Source organism: Hylobates moloch, unplaced genomic scaffold, assembly GCF_009828535.3.
Source record: "Hylobates moloch isolate HMO894 unplaced genomic scaffold, HMol_V3 SCAFFOLD_8, whole genome shotgun sequence".
Classification (NCBI taxonomy): Eukaryota; Metazoa; Chordata; class Mammalia; order Primates; family Hylobatidae; genus Hylobates; species Hylobates moloch.
Window position 1 is genome coordinate 88,804,640 of NW_026652283.1, and position 24,652 is coordinate 88,829,291.

General features: G+C 42.5%; 1 long non-coding RNA gene across 5 annotated transcripts in view; it reads left to right on the forward strand.

Annotated features, from left to right (window-relative positions):
- The first annotated feature begins 1,773 nt into the window (after positions 1 to 1,773).
- The window catches only part of LOC116473634 (uncharacterized), a 223,686-nt gene continuing 200,807 nt past the window's right edge, over positions 1,774 to 24,652 (forward strand). For 2 of the 5 annotated variants that reach the window (XR_004249357.2, XR_009214389.1), the window contains exons 1-3: positions 1,782 to 2,073; positions 3,410 to 3,487; positions 8,619 to 9,049. This is a non-coding gene — a long non-coding RNA (uncharacterized LOC116473634). Of the gene's footprint in view, positions 2,074 to 3,409; positions 3,488 to 8,618; positions 10,829 to 24,652 lie in introns of those variants that run through there. The other 3 variants (XR_004249359.2, XR_009214388.1, XR_004249358.2) reach the window with 3 other exon arrangements.

Consider the following 24,652-nt stretch of genomic DNA (forward strand, 5'->3'; position numbering starts at 1 on the left):
AATGAAGAAGAATGTTCATTTTAGCATTTTTTTTTGCTACTATCTCCAAACTGGAAATTACCCAAAGGCCCATAAACAAGAGACTGGATAAATTGTGATAATCTATAGCAACGGAGTCTACAGCAACTACATGGAACAATGCGGATGAATTTCATAAATAACACTAACAAGCTGACACAATATATCCTGTATGCTTTTATTTATATCAAATTCAACACAGGCAAAACTAATCTACAGTTCTTATAAGTAATGATCATGTTTACCTTTGGTGCAGGCAGCAGTGGCTAAAGGGGAAAAAGGGAGCTTCTGAGCTGCTGGCCATGTTATTTCTTCATCTGGTGTTAACTATGGGAGTGTGTTATTATTTTTGTTTTTAATTTTTTTAGAGACAGGGGTCTTGCTATGTTGCCCAGGCTGATCTGGTACTCCTAGCCTCAAGCCATTCTCCTGCCTAAGCCTCCCAAGTAGCTGAGATTAGGGGCACGAGCCACCCCGCCTGGCTGAAGTGTTTAGCTTGTGAAAATTCAGAGCCCTATCCGTATGGTTTTTGCGTTTTCTCACCAAATGTGTGTTAACCTAAAAAGTTTTTTTTAAATGCAGTTTCCTGGCCATACAACCAGAGAACTTTATTTGCAGGTCTGAGGAGGGTCAAGAATCTGCATATAAAAACAAGCACTCAAACACACTTTGAACTTCCCCGAACACAATTTGAGAAACACTTTGGGACTCCCCCTACAGTTACAGAATTATTTTCTAAAGTACATTATCTTGTTATATCACTCCTGTTTAAAGTTGATTTTTATCCCCTATCTTACAGGATAAAGTCCAAATTCCCTAGTGTGGCATTCAAGGCACTCCAAAATCTTACTCCCAAACACCTTCCTAGCTTTTTTCTCCGACCATTCTGCGTCTCTCATTCCTATTTCCCGCAGCATTTCATGCAGCTTGAGCCCCTGTTTCCTAAAATGTGCTCCCCGAAAGCATCTCGAGACCCCCATTGTGGGGAAAAGAAAGAGAGATCAGCCTGTTACTGTGTCTATATAGAAGGAAGTAGACATAAGAGACTCCATTTAGTTCTGTATTTGAGATGCTGTTAATCTGTGACCCTACCCCCAACCTTGTCCTTGCAAGAGACATGTGCTGTGGTGACTTAAGGTTAAAAGGACTTTGGGCAGTGCAGATGTGCTTTGTTAAACAAGTGCCTAAAGGCTGCTTATGGTTAAAGGTCATCACCATTCTCTTAAATCTAGAAAGAAAGAAGAACATTCCTCTCCTGCCCATCCCTGGGCGATGGATGGAGCAATACTACCAGAAGGTTTATGGAGATGTTCGCATATGCATCTCAAAGGCACAGCATTTTCTTTTGAACTTATTGATGTTGCAAGGCCTATTGCCCAGTCACTCCCTTATCTTTTTGATGGTAAAGATAATTATCAATAAATACTAAGGGAACTCAGAGGCCGGTGCCGGTGTGGGTCCTCTGTAAGCACAGCACCGGTCCCCTGGGCCCCGCTTTTCTTTCTCTACACTTTGTCTCTGTGTCTTATTCCTTTTCTCAAGTCTTTCGTCCCACCTAACGAGAAGCACCCACAGGTGTGGAGGGGCAGGCCACCCCTTCACCCATCCCAGGCAGCCCCAGGCAGTTTTTAAGTTTCTACCAAGCTCCACTATACTGGCAAGGCAACTTTCCCCAAGCAAGTCTTGTTTGCTTCGGAAGGTCGCAGGCGCCCAGGAATGAACAGGATAACTGCTAGTGGCTCCAGATGTCAGAAAACAAATGACCAGATCGAGCACGCGCAGATCTCTGGTTGGTCGGCTGTGTGCCTCCGGAAGGCCCGCCCTGCTCGTCCAATCACCGAGAGGGAGGGCACGTTGAGGGTGATGCCAGGAATCAAGATGGCCGCCTGGGACCGCTCTCAGCCACTTCGGCCTCTAACTGAAGAGCCACGCCCCGTCTGCTACACCCAACCGGTTGGTACCTTATCACAGAGAGGAAAGGCAACATGAGGATGACGTCAGATACAAACATGGCGTTCTGGACGGGCTCAGTAGTTTGCTTGGCCTCAACTCAAGGTAAGTCCGGACGTCCAATCACCAAGGGGCGCAGTCGGCTCTTAAATGTGAAGGCAGGGGCCTAAACACTCAGGTTTAGGGGATGTCAGCTGGTACTGTGTACGAGCTGTCCTGTAAGCCGTCGCCCGTCCCCTGAAGCCGCGCGCCTCTTCTCTCGCTTGTTGCAAGGGACGGATGTGAAGGGCTGGGCTGGCGTCGAGCTTTGGGTTCTTGCAGTGGGGCATAGACCTGAGTGCACTGGTCCCGCGGCCCAGATGGGGGATGCGAGGGACAGTAGTAGCACGTCCACTTGTCCCACAGTCTCTGCGGTGTCGCCGTGGCCAGGACTGCCTGCCTGTAACCAGATTGGCCCCTGTATTTCTGTCAGCTTCAGCTGACTAGATGTGTCTCAGTTTTGTTTATTCAGGCACTGGGGATGGGGGCGTCAGTTTAGCAGACAAAATATTTACCTGAAGCCCCAAAGAAAAAGAAATATAAGCCAGTACAAGAATCAAACCAAAAGCTGTGCAGAACCCTGACTTTCTTTCTTGTTCCTATAACATTCCAGAGAAGTGACCTAACCCTAGTTATGACCAAATTGACATGGTAGCCATGTGCATAACTACCTGACAATGTGGACAGGTGCATTTGTATTTAGGAGTGAACAAATGTTGTATCTGTTTTTGAAATTTGCAATCTTAGGAACCCTGAAGCTGAGCAAGACTGTTCAAGCCCAGTCAGCCTAAGACCACCAGGGACAAACCTGTAGTCAACAAAACGAGGTCTATCGACCTTTTTTAATGCGGGAGATTGCACACCAGAGACACCATGGGACATTTTACCAAGGGAAGGAAAATATAAAGTTACAGGATTTTGAGGAAGTGTAAAGTTTAGATGGAACTTAAATGAAACTGGGTTTTAATAGCCTCAAAACAAAGCAGGACTGTGAAAAAGGGTCAACATCAGGCCTAGACTGCAGAGTGGACCCATGGTCCTGTTTCTTTGAAAACCTCTTTTCTGAAGCTTTGCAACTGGTTGCTTGTAAATTGAAGCTGTGTCTCTGTGTTAAAGTGACGTAGGTCCTCCAAGCAAGACATTTTATTCTTACTGATAAAATTTCAAATAGCAAATTTCTGAGGGCTTTTGATTTTAGAGAACAAAGTTTCTCAGTGAGAAAGTGAGAAAGCAGTAGTCACTCAAAGAGGGTTATTATGACACTAAAGATTAAGCATGTCCTTGGCAGCAATAGTTTCTTGTTAACTTTGCAGCTGTCTTTATTTGTATTTGTTTTTCCTGCCTGATGAATAACCATGCACATTTTTCTTCTCAACTGAGCTTGTATTTACTTATTCCTTAGGAATGCTGATGGTATAGCAAGAAGGTATTCTGAGCATTATATCAATGGGGAAGTTCGAGATCTTTTGCAGAGCAAGAGGTAAGCTCACAAACCACAGGTAATAACACACTCTGGAATAAAAAATGTCCATAATGAAGAGGAACATTGGCCTATTACAGAAATCTGAGTGAGAAGCAAATGAAGGTCATCTTAGCAATTCAGTGATTGCCCACTTCCAACTTCCTGTTCCCAAAGAGACTGATAGACCCTGGAATGGGTCAGGACACTTGGGATGCAGTGCCCAACTCCTCAGTAGTACAAGTTTGTCCAACACTCCAAATGCCTAGATAGGCTTTTGTGTGTGTGTGTGTGGTCTGCCCGTTGTATGTAACAAACAAGGAGGTAGTGTTGGTTTCTGTACTTTTTTTTTTTTTTTTTGAGATAGTCTTGCTCTGTCACCCAAGGTGGAGTGCAGTCACAGCTCACTGCAGCCTTGACTTGCTGGCTTGAGCCATCCTCCCACCTCAGTCTCACAAGTAGCTGGGACTACAGGCATGTGCCACCATGCCCAGCTAATTTTTAAATTTTCTGTAGAGATGAGGGTTTCATTATGTTGTCCAGGGTGGTCTCAGACTCCTGGACTCAAGTGATCCTCTCGGCCTCTCAAAGTGTTAGGATTACAGATGTGAGCCTCTGCTCCATCTTTTTGTTTTTTGTATTTTTTTTAACTGTACATATTTCCCATCAGTGGGCTGCAAAGTCAGGAGCTAGAGATCAGCAAGCAAGATCAAGATCTTTGACACTCTTCACAACAACATAAACAATAGGTGGAGTAATTTATGATAATTCAACTCTGGGAACACAGGGTGAATCACTGGTGTATGCTAAGTGACTAAAACAGTGCCTGGAGTAGAATAGGCCCTTCATAAATATTTTGAGTGAATGAATGAAAAGGCAAAGCCTTAGAACATACTAAATGTCTATCAAGAGAGATCTGCTTAAATAAACCTGCCTGCAGAACTGCTGAAAAGCACCAGCTAGCTATACTGATCGAGAATGCTTTCCAGGATAGGAATGGAAAGTTGTGTGTGTGTTGGAGTCTTAACAACACTAGAAATAGAACCATGGTGCAAAGAGCTTTCTGAGAGGCCTGCTAAGTAGGTGAAAAGCTCCTGTATCACCATGGAAACAACTGTCCGCAAAAGGAATGACTACAAGGACAGATGCTGGATAATGCAGCATAGTGAACATGGTGGTAAACAAGGATGCAGAATAAGTGACAGGGCATTCAGGGAGAAGAGATGCTAACATGGTGTCATCTAGAAGGAATGAAACTGTATTAATTCATTTAGCAAATACCGAATGCCTCGTGTGTACCAGAAACCATTCAAGGCATTGAAGACATAGTAGTGAACAAAACAGGCAAAAGTTCTACTCTCATGGAACTGTCATTCTAGTGGGTAGATACAGAAAATAAACAAATAGTGTGTCATATGGTGGTAAGTGCCACAGAAAAATAAAAAGGAGGATGGAGAGTACTAGGGTGGAATTGCTTTAGGAGGAAAGGGTAGTTATTTTAAATACGGAAGTGAGGGAAGACCTTGAGGAAAAAGTGACACTTGAATAGAGAACTTCAGGAGATGAGTGAGCAATTCATGTGTATGTCTGGGATTCCAGGCAGAGGGAACAGCAAGTTCTCTCAGCATGCGTGTGGAAGAGCAGGAAGACCAATGAGGCTGAAGTGGGGTGACTGAGGGAGAGATAGTATGAGATGAAGGAGCCAGGGCATGTGGAACCTTGGAAGCCACTGGAAGGACTTGCTTTTACTCTCGAGATGGGAGCCAGTAGATGCTTTAAATGGAGCAGTGACATGATCTGATATGTTTTTAAAGATGATACAGGCTGTTGGGTTAAGAATGCCCTCCTCATCATAGACTGTAGGAGGCAAGGTTGCAGCTGGAGACAAGTTGGATGGGTGTTACATCTTGCCTTTTTTTTTTTTAAAGGATTAAATGAGTTAACATTCGTTAAAGGCAGTAGTAATATGTAAAAAGGACAATGTTGGGCCTGAAAACCTGAGTTTTGTGTATCTCCGTACCAGCAGGGACACTGTCTCAGAGGTCACTGTGGTGCTAATAAACAAATATTCAGAACCCAAGTTGTACCAAATATTTACCATGGGAAGCAGTACTAGGGCTTAAATTTCTCTTGCCATAGATCCTGGATCAAAAATGTTTCTATTATTAAGAATTTCCACATATACAAAAATAGAATAGTATGTATAATAAATTCCCATGTATACATTATACTTTCTCAAAAATTATCCACACAGGACCAATCTTGTTTCATTTCTACTCATTTACTACTCTCTCTTTTGTTTTATTTTAAAAGCCAATTCAAGAAATTTTAGCCCTAAATACCTCAATATGTATCTAAAAGATGATTTCTTTAAAAGAAATATAACCCCAATAGTATTATCACAACTGAAAATTAACAAAAATTCCGTAATATCTTCAAGTATTTATTCCAGTTTTGGAGGGGTTCTTGCACCTTTGTCCGTATTTTCTGAGAGCCTGTAGTTGATCAAAAGCCTTCCAAGAGACAACATCAGTTTTGGGAAGACCAGTATTTAAATTTTTTTTTTTTTTCCCGAGACGGAGTCTTGCTCTGTCGCCCAGGCTGGAGTGCAGTGGCGCAATCTCGGCTCACTGCAAGCTCTGCCTCCCGGGTTCACACCATTCTCCTGCCTCAGCCTCTCCGAGTAGCTGGGACTACAGGCGCCCGTCACCACGCCCGGCTAATTTTTTGTATTTTTAGTAGAGACGGGGTTTCACCGTGGTCTCGATCTCCTGACCTCGTGATCCGCCCGCCTCGGCCTCCCAAAGTGCTGGGATTACAAGTGTGAGCCACCGTGCCCGGCCCAGTATTTAAATTTTTATCAAATAACTCCAGAATTGTGGCTGAGAACCAGTCACACACACACACTCACATAGAACATTTGTGTAGCTAATCCTTATAGCACTTCTAACTAACACTAGGCACCATTCTGAGTGCCTTGCAAATATTAAATCGTTTAATCCTTGCAAAAGCCCAAGATGTAACCTCTAGAATAGAGGTGATATTATTATCCCTACGTTGCAGGTGAGGAAATGGATAGGGAGGCTAAATAACTTGCGCCCCCTCAGATGGCTAGTCAGTGCATGGTTCAGACCCAGAGTCCATACTCTTAACCATGCATAATAAACTGAGAGTGTAAAGTTGTTAGGTGGATCCAATTAGATTGAGGAAATTAGCAGCGATCCTAGTTGAGGAATAAAATTGCATCTACTCAAACCTAAGGGTTGAAAGAAGTTATGATAAAAATTAAAGAGAACTTGAAGGACGGCTCAAGGAGTTGTGATATACTTAGTTGTCAAATCATGATCTTAAACTTTTTTATTTTTAATTTTATTTTTAATTTTTTTGTATTTTTAATTTTCATGGTTACATAGCAGGTGTGTATATTTGTGGGGTACATGAGATATTTCGGTACAGGCATGTAATGCATAATAATCATGTCATGGAAAATCGGGTATCCATCTCCTTAAGCATTTATCCTTTGTGTTACAAACAACCCAATTATACTCTTTTAGGTTTTTTTTTAATTTGTTTTTTGAGATAGAGTCTCGCTCTGTTGCCCAGGCTGGAGTGCAGTGGCACAATCTCAGCTCACTGCAAGCTCCGCCTCCCAGGTTCAAGTCATTCCCCTGCCTCAGCTTCCCGAGTAGCTGGGACTACAGGCACCTGCAACCATGCCCGGCTAATTTTTTGTATTTTTAGTAGAGACGGGTTTTCACTGTGTTAGCCAGGATGGTCTCGATCTCCTGACCTCGTGATCCGCCCACCTCGGCCTCCCAAAGTGCTGGGATTACAGGCATGAACCACCGTGCCCGGCCTCTTTTAGGTATTTTTAAGTGTACAATTAAATTATTATTGACTATAGTCCCATTGTTGTGCTATCAAATACTAGTCTTAGTCATTCTTTCTAAATTTCTTGTGTATGCATTCACCATCCCCACCTCCCCCCACCACACCACTCACTACCCTTCCCAGCCTCTGGTAACCATCTTCTATTCTCTATCCCTATGAGTTCAATTGTTTTGACTTTTAGATCTCACAAGTAAGTGAGAACATGTGATGTTTGTCTTTCTGTACCTGGCATATTTCACTTAACATGATGATCTCTAGTTCCATCCATGCTATTGCAAATGACAGAATCTCATTCTTTTGATGGCTGAATAGCAGTCCATTGTGTATAAGTACCACATTTTCTTTATCCATTCATCTGTTGGCGATCTCAAACTTAACACACCAACATAGAGCTCCTCATCTTCAGCAACCCCTCCCTGTTAATCCACTAAACCTTACTGTTTAGTTTTCCCCATCTGTGTCAATGGCAACTCTATCCTTCCAGTTGTTCAGAGCAGGCACCGTGAAGTCACCCTCAATCCTTTGCTTTTTTTTTTTGTTCTTTTGTTTTTTGTTTTTTGTTTTTTTTTTTGAGACGTAATCTCTCTCTGTCGCCCTGGGGCTGGAGTGCAATGGTGCGATCTTGGCTCACTGCAACCTCTGCCTCCCGGGTTCAAGTGATCTTCCTGCCTCAGCCTCCCGAGTAGCTGGGATTACAGGCGCCCGCCACCTTGCCCGGCAAATTTTGTTGTATTTCTAGTAGAGATGGGGTTTCACCATGTTGCCCAGGCTGGTTTTGAACTCCTGACCTCAAGTGATCCTCCACCTTGGCCTCCCAAAGTGATAGGATTACAAGTGTGAGATACCCAGCCCAGCTGATCTTTCACTTTCACACCCCATATCCAGTCAGACAAAAAATCTTGTTGGCTCTACCTTTAAAATTTTATTAAGAACCTGACTACTTTCCTCCAATGTTACAACAAACCTTGTGCAAGCCACCACTATCTCTTGTTTGGATAACTGCAATAGCCTCTGTGGTGAACACTTCTAAAATGGCCCCCAGTGATTTCTGCCTTCTGGTATTCACACCTTTGCCTAATCCCTTCCCTTTCAGAAAGAGCTGGACTTAGTGACCTTCTTCTAAGGCATAGACTATGACAAAAGTTGTGGGATATACTTCCGAGAATAGAGTATAAAAGACTGTGACACCTCTGTTTGTCTCTCTGTTTTTCTGTCTCTTTCTCTGCCTCCCTCTCTTTTCTGTTTGCTTGCTGTGATGAAGCAAGCTGCCCTGTTGTGAGTTCTCCGGTGGAGAGCCCCACATGGCAAGAAAATGAGAAGCCCCCTGGACAGACAAGAGCTGAGGCCCAGGATACAATATCCTGAAAAAAACTGAATCCTGCTGACAATTGCCCAAGTGAAGCTGGAAGTGGATCTTTCTGCAGTGGAACCTTGAGATGATTGCAGCCCTGGCTGACAACTTGATTGCTGCCTGTGAAGGACTCTGAACCAGACGACTCAGCAAAATTGTGCCCAGATTCCTGACCTACAGAGGCAGTGAGATAATAAATGCTGTTGTTTGAGGCCACAAAGTTTTGAGGTATTTGTTAATACAGCAATGGATACTTAATACAGCTTCCTACATGGTCTCCCTCCTTCGACCTTCACACTACAATCTGTTGTCCACACAGCAGTCAGAGATCCTTTTAAAACGTAAGTCAGATCATCATGACACTCACCTCCCTGCTAAGTGGCCTGCAAGGCCTTTCACGGTCTGATCCCCTATCCTCTCTCTTTCCTCATCTCCTGTCACTCTTCCCCTTGCAAATTTTCTTCCAGCACTCTGGCCTCCTTGCTGTTCTTCAGTATGGCAAGCAACCTGCTGCCCGGAGCCCACACGCTGACTGTCCCCTCTCCTAGGACACTCTTCCCTCAAGGGCTCCTATATCTTGCCTGCTGGCTCCCGCATCTTCTTCAAGTCTGCTCGGATGTCATCTTCTCAGGCCCATCCTGGCTATCCTCTTTCAGTTCTGACACAAAATAATTTATCGCTTTATTACATCATTATTTTGTTGTCTTCCCTCCTTCTGTTCCTACTAAAATTTCATCTCTGGGAAAGCAGAAAACGTTGTCTTGTTCTTTCCTGTAACCCAAGTGCCTTGAACATTGCCTCATTAATTGCTTGCGCTCAGTAATATGTGTTGAATAAATGGGTTAAGTAGTTTATTAATTGTGAAACTAAATCCTGTCTGAAAGGTTTGGAGCAGCTTGTTGAAATAGCAAACGGAGATTCTGTGTTTTAAGTTGTGGCTAAGGTAGAATCATCCATGATGTATGTGGAGCCAGATTCTGTGTCCTGGACTTAAATATCTGTATCTGACCTGTGGATAATTATATTGCTATCCTACACCTTTGACCTATTCATCTCGGCTCACCTGTGATCCAGGCTATACTCCTAAAGTTGGGTGAGAGAGTCTGCAACACAAGGAAGACATAGAGCCATCATTTAGTAAATCAAACCCATAATAATACATTTTGTTGTTAAATGTAGCCAATCTCTGAGTATTTTTTATTAAAGTATCTCTAATGTTTAAAAGCATCTAACACATTCCTCATGTTTCAACTATCCTCAGCCCCTGCTTGGCTTCCCTCCTGTATGCGTCAGTGCCCAAAGTCCGAAAGGGGCCAAGGTGGCAGAGGTCTGGCGTGTCAGTGCTAACCTGAGTGTGTGCCCACCTGACTGGGCTGCGACAGTGCCCAGGTTCGGCCCCAACCTTGCTCCGTGATTGGAGCGGGCACTGGGAGCAGGGAGAGGCAAGGCAGTGGGAGCAGACAATTCGCAGGGGGGCCTTCCTGGGCCCCCAAGAGCACAGAGATGCCTGGGTTTGCAGCCGGGCCTGGGTAGCTGCAGCGGCATCTGGGGAGGGCAGGGCTTCTGCCTGTTCCGTGGAGTGTATAACCCCAGCCGTGCCTCCCTGTTCAGCCGATGTCTTGGCAGTGGCCACTCTAGATGGGTCACTGCTGCCACCAATATGACATTAATGAAGTAGATTTAAAGTTTTCAGGGGATTTAATTAATCATGATTTTAAGTGGTGCTGTTTCTGGAAATTTAATCTCTTAGACTTGACTTATTTGAACATTCATCGTAGAGCAAGCTAAAGTTATTGTTTCTAATTTACATAAAAATTACTACCTATGAAACAGAATAATAACTACAAAAATTTAAGAAAATCTAGGTTTTTAAACATAAGACTTTAAAAATTAAATATTATTTTAATGGCTAGTAACTGTTGATAGTCCGTTTTGTGCACAACAACCCCCCTTGGGCATTTGAAAATAAAAATCTCTACTGACCATTTTGAAAGAATGGGTTTGAGGATACATCCACAGATTGGAGCTTCAGCATGAGCAGGACATGGAGAGCCCAGGAAACTTGAACAAAATCATAGGGTTGCATCTGAACGAGAAGTTGATTACATTCAATTCTGGTCACCCGGCCCATTAGTGGTGGCATCAGACCCAGAAAAGACATCTGGAGGGGAGTTAGTGTGCATCAATTTTAGCAATGAGTTATAGAGTCTCTCAATAACTGTGGCTTAAACATTTATTTTCCTCTTTTGTGGGGTTCCTGGGCTGGCCTAGTCCCTCAGCTCAGGGACGCAGCTCACTCTTCCTACATCCCTAACATCCATGAGATGGCTCTTATTCTCATTACTTCAGGCCTACAGATCCTGCCCTTATACTTTGCAGCAGGATAAAGGAAAAGGGCAAAAAATGGGTGTCCACTGTTCTCTCAGGAAGAGTCTCGGTTGCCATATCAGGGCACTTCTGCTTCCTTCCCATTGGCCAGAACTCAGCCTCATTACCAAACCTACAAGCAATGCTGGGAAATGGAGTCTCCACTTCTGGTGGCTATGAGCCTTGCTAAAAATCAGATGTTCTAGAACTATTACTATGGAAAAAAGCAAAAGCAAATATCAGGAAATGGGTACTTACTACTTTACACATGTTATGTGGGCAGCAGCAAGCTATAGGATGTGAAATTTTAAATCTTAAGACTTTATATGGAATGGCACAGTTGAAATAGGGTGGAAATGATAGTCATAAGTAGTCACTGAAATCTATACAGGAAAACATGGGCTTGTTCCTGCAACGTCACAAAACACCAGCTGGGGATTATGTTCAAAACCCCAAAAATGTCATTTTAGGGCAGATAAGTATTCTTTTAGAAACAGCATTTTAGAAGCAATCAAAAAACCGCCAAACTGAGGAACAAATTAGCCTATGAGGAGGTATACATGGAAAGTATAAATTGGGTCTAAAACTTTTTCTCTCTCTTTCTTTCTTTTCTTTCTTTTCTTTCTCTCTTTCTGTCTCTCTTTCTTTCCTTTCCTTTCCTTTTCTTTTCTTTTCTTTTCTTTCTTTTCTCCTGCCTCAGCCTCCCGAGCAGCTGGGATTACAGGCGTGCACCACCATGCTTAGCTAATTTTTTTTTTTGTATTTTTTAGTAGAGTCGGGGTTTCACTATGTTGGCCAGGCTGGTCTCAAACTCCTGACCTCAAGTGATCTGCCCACCTCAGCCTCCCAAAGTGCTGGGATTACAGGCATGAGCCACTGCACCCAGTCAAGTATCTTTTCTTTTTCTTTTCTTTTTTTCTGATGGAGTCTCACTCTGTTGCCCAGGCTGGAGTACGGTGGCTTGATCTCAGCTCACTGCAACCTCCCCCTCCCAGGTTCAAGGGATGCCTCTGCCTCAGCCTCCCAAGTAACTGGGATTACAGGAACCCACCACCACCTCCAGCTAATTTTTGGATTTTTAGTAGAGTCTGGGTTTTGCCATGTTGGCCAGGCTGATCTTGAACTCCTGACCTCAGGTGATCTGCCCGTCTTGACCTCCCAAAGTGCTGGGATTACAGGCGTGAGCCACCGTGCTTCGCCTAAAACTTTTTCATAATTTAATCAATGACATATTCCTAGGAGAAACCATAAAACGTTAAAATAAACTGCTTTGCTTATACAGAAAACAGCCTTCTTGTATAAAATCCTGGGCTGGAAGTTCTTGTCAACAGGTTACCCTTCTATTTTTTATTTTTTATTTTTTTTGAGACAGAGGCTCACTGTGTCACCCAGGCTGGAGTGCAGTGGCATGATCTCAGCTCACTGCAACCTCCACCTTCCAGGCTCAAGGTATCCTCCCACCTCAGCCTCACAAGTAGCTGGGACTACAGGTGCAGCCACCATGCCTGGCTAATTTTTTGGGGGTATTTTTTTTTAGAGAGGAGGTCTCGCCATGTTACCTAGGCTGGTTTTGAATTCCTGGGCTCAAGCAATCCGCCTGCCTAAGCCTCCCAAAGTGCTAAGATTACAGGCATGAACCACTTTGTAACCACCATCCAGACCAAAATGCAGAACATTTCTGTGGCCGAATTAAGTTCCCTCTTTCTTCTTCACCTCATTTCCTGGAGTCAACCACTATTGTGCCTCTGTATCACTGTAGGTTCCTCTTGTTTATTCTTGGCCTTCGTATAAATTGTATCATACAGTATGTATTCTTTTGGGTCTGTTTTTTTCAGCTCAACATTATGTCTGTGAGAGTCATCCATGTTATTCTAGGTATTAGGAGTTCAATCCTTTTTATTGCTCAGTAGTATTCCATTGCATGAGTGTAACACAATTTTTTTTTTTTTTGAGATGGGGTCTCACTCTGTCCTCCAGGCTGGAGTGCAGTGGTGCAATCATGGCTCACTACAGCCTGGATCTCCTGGGCTCCAAGTAACCCTCCTGCCTCAGCCTCCCAAGGAGCTGGAACTACAGGTACACATCACCACGCCTGGCCATTTTTTTTTTTTTTTTTTTTTTGTAGAGATGGGGGTCTCACTCGGTTGCCTCCCCAAGTGCTGGGATTACAGATATGAGCCACCACGCCTGGCCCAGATGTAAAGTTCTATCAACTTCATCATCATCTTTTTTTTTTTTTTTAAATTATACTTTAAGTTGTAGGGTACATGTGCACAACGTGCAGGTTTGTTACATATGTATACATGTGCCATGTTGGTGTGCTACACCCGTTAACTCGTCATTTACATTAGGTATATCTCCTAATGCTATCCCTCCCCACTCCCCCCACCCCACAACAGGCCCCGGTGTGTGATGTTCCCCTTCCTGTGTCCAAGTGTTCTCATCGTTCAATTCCCACCTATGAGTGAGAACATGCGGTGTCTGGTTTTCTGTCCTTGCAATAGTTTGCTGAGAATGATGGTTTCCAGCTTCATCCATGTCCCTACAAAGGACGTGAACTCATCCTTTTTTATGGCTGCATAGTATTCCATGGTGTATATGTGCCACATTTTCTTAATCCAGTCTATCATTGATGGACATTTGGGTTGGTTCCAACTCTTTGCTATTGTGAATAGTGCCGCAATAAACATACGTGTGCATGTGTCTTTATAGCAGCATGATTTATAATCCTTTGGGTATATACCCAGCAATGGGATGACTGGGTCAAATGGTATTTCTAGTTCTAGATCCTTGAGGAATTGCCACACTGTCTTCCACAATGGTTGAACTAGTTTGCAGTCTCACCAACAATGTAAAAGTGTTGCTATTTCTCCACATCCTCTCCAGCACCTGTTGTTTCCTGACTTTTTAATGATCGCCATTCTAACTGGTGTGAGATGGTATCTCATTGTGGTTTTGATTTGCATTTCTCTGATGGCCAGTAATGATGAGCATTTTTTCATGTGTCTGTTGGCTATTTCCTTTAGAGGCTACTGAGTCACTTCATTCTGGGTGGTTCCCTCTACACCTTCCTCACCATCCTGGAGATTTCCTTCCCATTTTCTCCCATATTGTATCTCCTTTTTTTCTGGAGTCCTTGCCTTTCGTTTTCTTGGTTTAGTCTCTTCTTTTGGTGGAACACACCCTCCAGTTAGCTCCCTGTAAAAGGAAGCTGTCAGAAAATGTCTCTCTTCTATTCTCATACCTAATTGATCATTTGGCTGGATACAGAACTCTAACTCAGACATAATTTTCCCTCAGAATTTTGAAGGCATTACTCCATTGGCTTCTTGCTTCCGGAGTTATTGTTGAGAAAATTAAATCCATTCTCATCTTGATCATTTGTATGTGGCCCGTTTTTTTTTCTCCCTCTCTGAAAGTTTATAAGGGGTATTCTTTTTCTTTTAATGTTCTGAACTTTTATAGCGTTGTATATTGGTGTAAAGTAATTTTTATTTATTGGGCTGGGCCCTTTCAATCATGGCCATATCCTTCTGTTCACCCATGTATTTCATGGGTGATTCTTCTTTCTGAAACTTGTGTTATTCAGATGGGGGTTTTGGTGGGCTAGTCTTAGAATTTTGTCTTCTTACTCTTTTTCCCATTTCTTTATGTTTTTTCTTTCCTTTCTGAGGGTTTGCCTCAATGCTATCTTTCAGCCCTTCTAGCGAGTTCTTAATGTCTGCTATCATGTTTTAAATTTCCAAGAACTGTTTCTTTGTTCTGAATATCTAATCTTTCCTTTTAAAAACTTGTTTCTGAGATAGATGTGGTGGGGTGTGACTGTAGTTCCAGCTACTTGGGAGGCTGAAGTGGGAGGCTTGGGCCCAGATTTTCAAGGCCAGCATGAGCAACATAGCAAGACCCTGTCTTAAAAAAAAAAAAAAAAAAAAGAAAGAAAAAGAAAAAAATTGTTTCTATTTAATTGATGTAGTGTCCCTTATTTTTCTTATAATGAGTTTCCTTTTTTGTTTAAAATATTTTTTTCCTTGCATAGTTTCTGTTTCTTCCAATTCATTTTTTTCTTTTAGTTTGTTAGGCTCTTTATCCATATAATCTAGCTAATGGGTTTTGGCAGGCTAATGAATATGTAAATTTGGAGTCAAGGGGAGAGGTTGGAGAATAAAAATTTTATCCAACTCAGAGAGCTGTTATAAAAATTAAGTGATGTAATGCATGTAATTTGCTTAGCACAGGTCTGGAATATAGTAAGCATTCAAATGTTAGATGTTGTTTTTTATTTTATTATTTAATGGCTGCATCATACTCTTTTAGCATATAGATGAACATAATTCACCTAGCCATTCCTCTACTGCTATTGAAGATCAAGCTTACTTTTTCACTTTTTACTCTTATATAAATAGGGATTAGTATTTTTCTGAAAGCAGCTTTAGTCTCATATTTTTAAACTTTCATTATGTAATATATATATTTTTTGAGACAGGATTTTGATCTGTTACCCAGGCTGGAGCACAGTGGCACAATCATAGCTTACTGCAGCCTCGACTTCCCAGGCTCAATCTATCCTCCCTCCTCAGCCTTCTGATTAAGCTGGGGCTACAGGCACGTGACCCACACCCAGCTAATTAATTTTTTTTTTTTTTTTTTTTTTTGTAGAGGTAGGGTTTCTTTATGTTGCCTAGGCTGGTCTCAAACTCCTGAGCTCAAGCAGTTCTCCTGTCTTGGCCTTCCAAAGTACCGGTATTACAGGTGTGAGCTACCGTGCCCAGACTCATTATGGAATTTTCAATCATGTACACAAGTAAAGAAAATGGTATAATAAACTCCCGCATACCCATTATTTAGTTTCAACAATAGCCATTTTTGATCAAGTATCCAAAGATGTTCATGTTTAGTGGGCAATCTTGTTTTATCTATGGTACATGGATTCTATACCAGTGCTGTCCAATAAAAATATAATGTAAACTACAAAGGAAAACCATGTTTGTAATTTAAAACCTAACTTAATGTAACCTAAAGTGTTCTAGTAGCTACATTTGAAAAATATTAAAGAAAGAAGTGAAATTTATTTATTTATTTAAGACAGGGTCTTACTTTATTACCCAGGCTGGAGTGTAGTGGTGCAATCATAGTTTGTTGAAGCATCCAATTCCTGGACTCAACCAATCTTCCAGCCTCAGCCTCATGAGTAGCTAGGACTATAGGCATGTGCCAACAGGCCTGCTAATTGTTAAAGTTTTTGTACAGACAGAGTCTCCCTGTGTTGCCCAAGCTGGTCTGGAACTCCTGGGCTTAAGTGATCCTCCCATCTCACCTCAGCCTCCCAAAGTGCTGAGATTACAAGTGTGAGCCATTGTGCCTGCCCTGTGAAATTAATTTTAATAATACATTTTATTTTACTCAATATATCCAAAATATTATTTTAATATATAACCAGTTTCCAAGTTATTAATGACATTTTAATTTTTTTGGTACTAAGTCTTCAAAATCCAGTGTGTACTTTACATTCATTGCATATCTCAACTGGACTAGCTCAATAGCCATATGTGCCTAGTGGCTCCCCTGTGAGAAAATGTGAGTATGCTCACCAAACAGGATTAATGTGAAGCAGATCCCAGACATTATATCAGTGTATCCATAAATATTTCAATATGTATCTGTAATAACAATGTCCGTATTTTTTAAAAAGGTTTCCTTAGAATTAATTTTTAGAAATACGGTTGTTGGGTTGAAGAATATGCACTTTTAAAATCTTGCGGCATATTATAGCTACTTTTTCGGAACATTAGATTAATTTACACTCCTTTCCGGAGTGTGTGATGGAGCCCATGTCACCCTCATAGAGTGTATTTGGATCCCTGACCATGGTTCTGAAATCTAGAGAAAGGCAGTAAGACTTCCTCTCTGTTGGCTGGGCATGGTGGCTCATGCTTGTAATCCCAGCACTTTGGGAGGCCGAGGCGGGCGGATCACGAGGTCAGGATATCGAGACCACGGTGAAACCCTGTCTCTACTAAAAATACAAAAAAAAATTAGCCGGGCGTGGTGGCGGGCGCCTGTAGTCCCAGATACTCGGAGAGGCTGAGGCAGGAGAATGGCGTGAACCCGGAAGGCGGAGCTTGCAGTGAGCCGAGATTGCGCCACTGCACTCCAGCCTGGGCAACAGAACGAGACTCCGTCTCAAAAAAAAAAAAAAAAAAAAAGACTTCCTCTCTGTTGTGAGAGGTCAAATTTTGTTTTGTTTTAATGGCTTAAAACAAGTTTTATTCTCTTACAGTTCTGAAGGTCAGAAGTCTGAATTCAGTTTTACTGGGCTAAAGTCAATGTTTTGGCTTTTAGAGGTTCCTTTTGGAGACTCTGAGGGGATAATTTGTTTCCTTGCTTTTTCAGCTTCTCATGGCCACCTGTGTTCCTTGACTTGCCCCTTCCTCCATCTTTCAGGTGCATCATCCCAATCTTTACTTGTATTCATCATACCGCCTTTTCATCTGTGAGAAGTCAAGTTCTAGTGATGATTCAGAGGTGACTTTTAAGCAGATAAGAGCAAAGGGACACAAGCAGGAACCTGCCAGATGTAGTGGTGTGCACATGTAGTCCCAGCTATTTGGGAGGCTGAGAAGGAAGGATTGCATGAGCCCAGGGGTTCAAGTCCAGCCTCAGCAACATAGACCGCATCTCTAAAATAAATGAATAAATAAATAAAATAAAATAAAAACATGGGCTTCTTAGAACTCTACTTTTATTTAGAAAAGAAGAAAGCAGATGACAGAAGATAGAGGGAGGTAACAATAACAAGAGAGACGGACTTCTGGGTAAAAATGGCTGATAGAACACAAACATCTAAGTGCATATCTTCCTGATGCCTGACTAGAACAACAGTGGGGGCTGTCCTTAAATACTTGCCTTGTTTTCTTTCTTTTTTCTTTTCTTTTCTTTTTTCTTTTTTTTTTTTTTTTGAGACGGAGTCTCGCTCTGTCGCCCAGGCTGGAGTGCAGTGGCGCGATCTCGGCTCACTGCAAGCTCCGCCTCCCGGGTTCACGCCATTCTCCTGCCTCAGCCTCTCCGAGTAGCTGGGACTACAGGCGCCCGCCACCACGCCCGGCTAATTTTTTATATTTTTAGTAGAGACGGGGTTTCACCGTGGTCTCGATCTCCTGACCTCGTGATCCGCCCGCCTCGGCCTCCCAAAGTGCTGGGATTACAAGCGTGAGCCACCGCGCCCGGCCTTCTTTTCTTTTTTCTTTTCTTTTCTTTCTTTTTCTTTTCTTTTTTGTTTTTGAGGTGGAGTCTCCCTCTGTTGCCCAGGCTGGAGTGCAGTGGCGCAATCTCGGCTCACTGCAACCTCCGCCTCCTGGGTTCAAGCGATTCTCCTGCCTCAGCCTTCTGAGAAGCTGGGATAATAGGCACCTGCCATCATGCCCGGCTAATTATTGTATTTTTAGTAGAGATGGAAGTTCACCATGTTGGTCAGGCTGGCCTCGAACTGCTGACCTCAGGTGATCCACCTGCCTTGGCCTCCCAAAGGGCTGGGATTACAGGCGTGAGCGAGCCGCCACTCCTGGCACCTCGTTTGTTTTCTATTTAAGGTGAGGGGATAAAAAGCTGATTGGAAGTTTTGAGTTATTGATTCAAGCTTCACTGTAGGATAATCTGACTAGCAAACTCCAAATGCCAGCACATTTGTGTCCTTTCTCCTGGACTGCTTGGATTCCTCACAAAAGAAGAATCTTCCAAAGTCCTGACTAGAGGGTAGAGTTAACCTGGATCCTGGGAGTTGATGGGGTTAGAGGCTTGGAGTCTAAACACTGAATATGCCTTGGTTTCCTTAATCTTCTTGTTTTGGTATGACACCTCCACCCCTAACTGTGCCTTGTGCCTTCCAGTTCCTATACTTGAGTTGGGAAGAGGCAGTCACTCATCAGCAAAGAGTAGAAGGGATCTAGGAACCACTATTCTTTTTTTTTTTTCTTTTTGAGAAGGAGTCTTGCTCTGTCGCCCAGGCTGGAGCGCAGTGGTGCAATCTCGGTTCACTGCAACCTCCGCCTCCCGGGTTCAAGTGATTCTCCTACCTCAGCTGCCTCAGCCTCCTTAGTATCTGGGATAACAGGTGCTCCACCACACCTGGCCAATTTTTGCATTTTTAGTAGAGACGGGGTTTCACCATGTTGGCCAGGCTGGTCTTGAACTCCTGACCTCGTGATCCACCCACCTCAGCCTCCCAAAGTGCTAGGATTACAGGCGTGAGCCACCGCACCCGGCCAGAATCACTATTCTTAAACAGCTTTAATTATCTTTATTTTGTGCTCACTAACCCAGCTTGCAGCTGTACTTGATGCCACACATTCCTGAGCTTTTTGAGAACACTACTGTTTAAATTGGTTGATTTTTTATTTTCTCATTGTTTTAGGATTGTGCTTTCTTGGGTCTGCTAAGTCAGTTACCCTTGGTCCACCATGCCAAAATGTTATTGTTGTTTTCTTTTCTTCTTTTCTCTCCATGCTTATGGATATGTGCTGATATAAACAGTTTTTGTTTTTCTAAGAAAATAGTCTGGGTCTTAACCTTCCTCTTACTAAACCCTTTCTCCCTGCCGTATTCATATGTCATTTAATAGCAACTCTATCCTTCCAGTCACTCAGGCAAAAATATTGGAATAACTTTTAACCCCTCTTTTTCTCTCTCACTCCATGTACATTCATCAGCAAACACTGTGGGCTCTACTTTCACATATATCTGGGGTCTGACCATTGCTCACAGCCTCTACTGCTACCAACCTGGTCCAAGCTATCAGCATTTCTCATCTGGATTATTAAAATCACCCACCAACTGGTTTTCCTGTTTCTGCTCTTGTCTCCTTTGTTTTTTTATCACTGTAACTAGAAACAGAAGCCACATACCCCTCCTTTGTTCAGAACTCTAAATGGGGCCCCCTTGCACCCTCTACTCCCTCTTAACTCCCTTACCCTATCTCCCCCATCTTCCAGTCATTTATTCTGCTCCAATCACAATGGCCTTTGTATTTGTGGTCTCTTTTGCTTAGAATGGTCTTCCTCCAGATGTTCAAATGGCCGACTCCTTCACGTTCTCCATGTTCGTTCAGACGTCACCTTATCTGAAAAGACTTTTCTGACCTAATGGCATCCCCATCTCATGCTCCTGGCACTTTCCTTTCCCCTTACTCCTCTTTATATTTCTCTAGATGACTTATAATCCCCTGTACAGTGTGTATTTAGTTGGTTAGTGTCTGCCTCCCCCACTAGAATGTTGGCTCCCTGAAGCAAGGACTTCGTCTACATTGTTAATTGGTGGAGTTACGCCACCTACACAGGATGTTACTCAGAGGATGAATTCAATCCATATTAGTTGAATGAACAAATGAACAGGGAGTTGAATTGAATGTCTGTATTAAAGGAAACTGAGGCATAGAAAACTTAAGATTTTTAGACAAAGATCACACAACAATGAACAGCAGAACTAAGATGTGTGAACCAGGTTTTTGTGATGTGAAAGCCTGAGTTCTTAATCATTTTGTTTGATATTTGGGAATAATTTTTAATGAGATCTGAAAATGCTAATGGTATAATGCTATGAACGTATGAAATATAACATTGTAATTCCAGCATGATCTTAACTATGTACAAATGTGTAGAGAAAAAGATTCAGACAGAAAAATATCAAATATACAGCAGTGAGATTCTGAGTGTATATATATATATATATATTTTTTTTTTTTTTGGGGGGGACAGTTTCATTCTTGTTGCCCAGGCTGGAGTGCAATGGCATGATCTCAGCTCACCGCAACCTCCGCCTTCCGGGTTCAAGCAGTTCTCCTGCCTTAGCCTCCCAAGTAGCTGGGATTACAGGCATGCACCACGATGCCCAGCTAATTTTGTATTTTTAGTAGAGACAGGGTTTCTCCAGGTTGGTCAGGCTGGTCTCGAACTCCTGACCTCAGGTGATCCGCCCGCCTCAGCCTCCCAAAGTGCTGGGATTATAAGCGTGAGCCTCCACGCCCGGCCTCAAAATATATATTTTAACTTTTATTTAGAAAATTGTAAACATACACAAAGCAGACAGAATACTATAATAAACTCCTATGTCTCATCACCCCAACCTCAAGGACCATCAAAGTATGGGCCATTTCTACCCCTACATTCTCCCTCCCCTGTAATTTTGAATCAATTCACAGATGTGGTGGTCAATTTTATGTGTCAGCTTGGCTAGACTATAGCACCCAGTTATTTGTTAATCTAGGTGTAGCTGTGAAAGTATTTTGTGGGTGTGATTACTGCCCATAATTAGTAGATTTTTAAGGGGACTTATCCTAGATAATCTGGGTGAGCCTGATTAAATCAGTTGAAAACCCATAAGAGCAGAACTGAGACTTCTCTGAGAAGGAAGAAATTCCATCTGTGGACTGTAGCTTTAGTTCATGCCTGAGGGTTCCAGCCTGCTGTTCCTGACGGCCTGCCCTATGGATTTAGGACTTGCCTAGCTAGCCCCATAGTCTCACAAGCCAATTCCTTGCAATAGATCTCTTCATACTGGCTCTATTTCTCTGGTTGAACTTTGACTGATACGCCAGACATATCATTTCATCTGGAAACAGTTCAGCAAGTATCTAAACCAGGGGTCCCCAACCCTCAGCCAGGCAGTAGACCATTACTGGTCCGTGGCCTGTTTAGGAACCGGGCCACACAGCAGGTGTTGAGCAGCGGGCAGACCAGCATTACCACCTGAGCTCCACCTCCTGTCAGATCAGCAACAACGTGAACCCTATTGTGAACTGTGTGTGTGAGGGATCTAGGTTTGCTCCTTATGAGAATCGAATGCCTGATGACCTGAGGTGGAACAGTTTCATCCTGAAACCATCTGTGCCTCCCCACCCAGCCCCCCACTATCCGTGGAAAAATAGTCTCCCACGAAACCGGTTTCTAGTGCCAAAAAGGTTGAGGACCATTGATCTTAACAGCAAAGGTTCTTGGAAAAAAAAAATCCAAGATACCATTATTTCATTTAGTTATTTACTTATTTTGAGACAGAGTCTTGCTCTTCTGCTCAGGCTGGAGTGCAGTGGCATGATCTCGGCTCACTACAACCTCCACCACCCAGGTTCAAGTGATTCTCTTGCCTCAGCCTCCCGAGCAGCTGGGATTACAGGTGTGCACCACCATACCCGGCTAATTTTTGTATTTTTTGGTAGAGATGGGGTTTCACCAAGTTTGCCAGGCTGGTTTCGAACTCCTGACCTCAAGTAATCCATCCGCCTTAGCCTTTCAAAGTACTGGGATTACAGGCATGAGCCATGGCACCAGGCCGGTTCCATTATTTTACCTAAACAAAAATTAACAGGAATTCCTTGATAATATTCAATGTTCAGATTTCCAATTATCTCCTTATTTTATACTATTAAAAATATGTTTGAACTAATGATTTTTTTTTCTAACACCTTTAGGGAGGTTTAAAAAAGGGGCGGGAGGCTCACCCTGGGAAGAATTTTTTCCATAGCTCCAACAGAGGGCATCCAAGTCTCATGTTTCAAGAGGAAAGACAGTTGTCTCATTTCTATTACACCCTTAGTCATTTAGCTCAGGGCTTGTTGCACAGTAGACTTTTGGTGAAAGTATGATGAGTGAATAAGTAAATGGGTGAAAGAAATGTGTTTTAAAACTTGTATTTATTGGCTACATCCATGCCAGGCACTGGCTAAGTGCTGTATTTTCTCTTAACTCTCCCATGAGGTAGGTATTATGCCTGTTTTATATATGGAGGAAGTCAAGACTCAAGGAGACTGAAAGACATGATGAAAACCATAGAGGTAATAAGGAGAAAATTCTTGAGTTAACCCAGATCCGTGACTTTATATTGTAGAATAGGACATACAGATGATGTATAAATGGTTGAAAAAGGGAACATCTGTAACCACTACTTAGTTGTAGAATAACACTGTCACCCCAAAAGCCCTGTTGTTATGAACTGAATATTTGTGATCCCACAAATTTATATGTTGAAGCCCTAACCCCCAATGTAGGATTTGGAGATGGAGCCTTTGAGAGGGGAGATAACTAGGGTTAGACAAGGTTATGAAGGAGTGGCCCTCATGGTGGGATTAATGCCCTTGTCAGAAGAGATCCCAGAGTGCTCTCTCTCTCTCTCTCTCTCGCTGTCTCTCCCTGAGAGCTGAGGAAAGGCCGTGTGGACACAGCATAAAGGCCACCATCTGCAAGCCAGGAATTGAGCCCTCACCAGGAATTAGTCAGCTGATACCTTGATGTTGGAATTCCCAGGCTCCAAAACTGTGAGAAGATTAATTTCTGTTGTTTAAGCCACTCAATTTATAGTATTTTATTATGGCAGTTCAAGCAGCCTAAGACACCCATTTATCCTTTTCCAGATACAGCCTCCGTCACCTCCCAAATTTCAGAGTAATAATTTCCTTGCTTTGCTTTAGCGTTTAACTTTCTGTGTTTAGTTTTGCCTGTTTTTAAATTTTGTATTAGGCCAGACGCAATGGCTCACGTCTGTAATCCCAGCACTTTGGGAGGCCAAGGCGGGGGGATCACGAGGTCAGGAGTTCGAGACCAGCCTGGCCAACATGGTGAAACCCTGTCTCTACTAAAAATACAAAAATTAGCTGGGCATGGTGGCAGATGCCTGTAATCCCAGGAGGCTGAGGCAGGAGAATCACTTGAACCCAGGAGGTAGAGGTTGCAGTGAGCCAAGATTGAGCCACTGCACTCCAGCCTGGGCAACAGAGCGAGACTCCATCCCAAAACAAAAAACAAAACAAAACAAAAAAACAAAACCTTTTTATTATGTAGTTCTTTTGTTTTCATTGATGTACAGTATTTTCTAGTATGGCTATATCGCTATTTATTTATTCATCTATTCCATGGGATAGGCATCTTGGTTGCTGCTTAAAACATTCTTAGGCATGTATCCTGGTATATCTAAGACTATATATCGCTAAGGTGTATACTTTGGACTGGAATTTCTTCAACTTTATTAGACAATACCTCCATTTTCCAGAGTGGTTGCATTAATTTACATTCCTACAGCAGTATAGGAGAGTTCCAGTTCCACATCCTCACTAATTTTGGTATTGTCGAACTTCTAAGTTTTGCTAAACGAATGAGCATATTGTACTATTTCTCTGTAGTTTTAATTTGCATTATCCCAATAATGAGATTGAGCATCTTTTCGAGTGTTTATTAGACAGTTGTCTCCTTTTGAAAAGTGTCTTTCGAGACTATTGCCTGTTTAGAAAAATTGAATCATCTTCCTTTTTCTTACTGATTTGTAAGTGTTCTTCATGTAATTTGGAAAGTAGTCCTTTATCAGTTATATATGTTGTAAATACCTTCTTCCACTCTGTGGCTTGTCTTTTCACTCTTTTAATGATGTTTTTTGAGGAACAGAAGTTTTACATTTTAATGTATTAAATATTTTCTTATGGTTAATACTTTCTGTGTAGTGTTTAAGAAACCCTTCCCTTACCCAGTATCCTAAAAATGTTCTCCTGCATTTTCTTGTAAACCTTTATAGGTTTTTCACACTTAGGTCTTTAAGCAACCTGG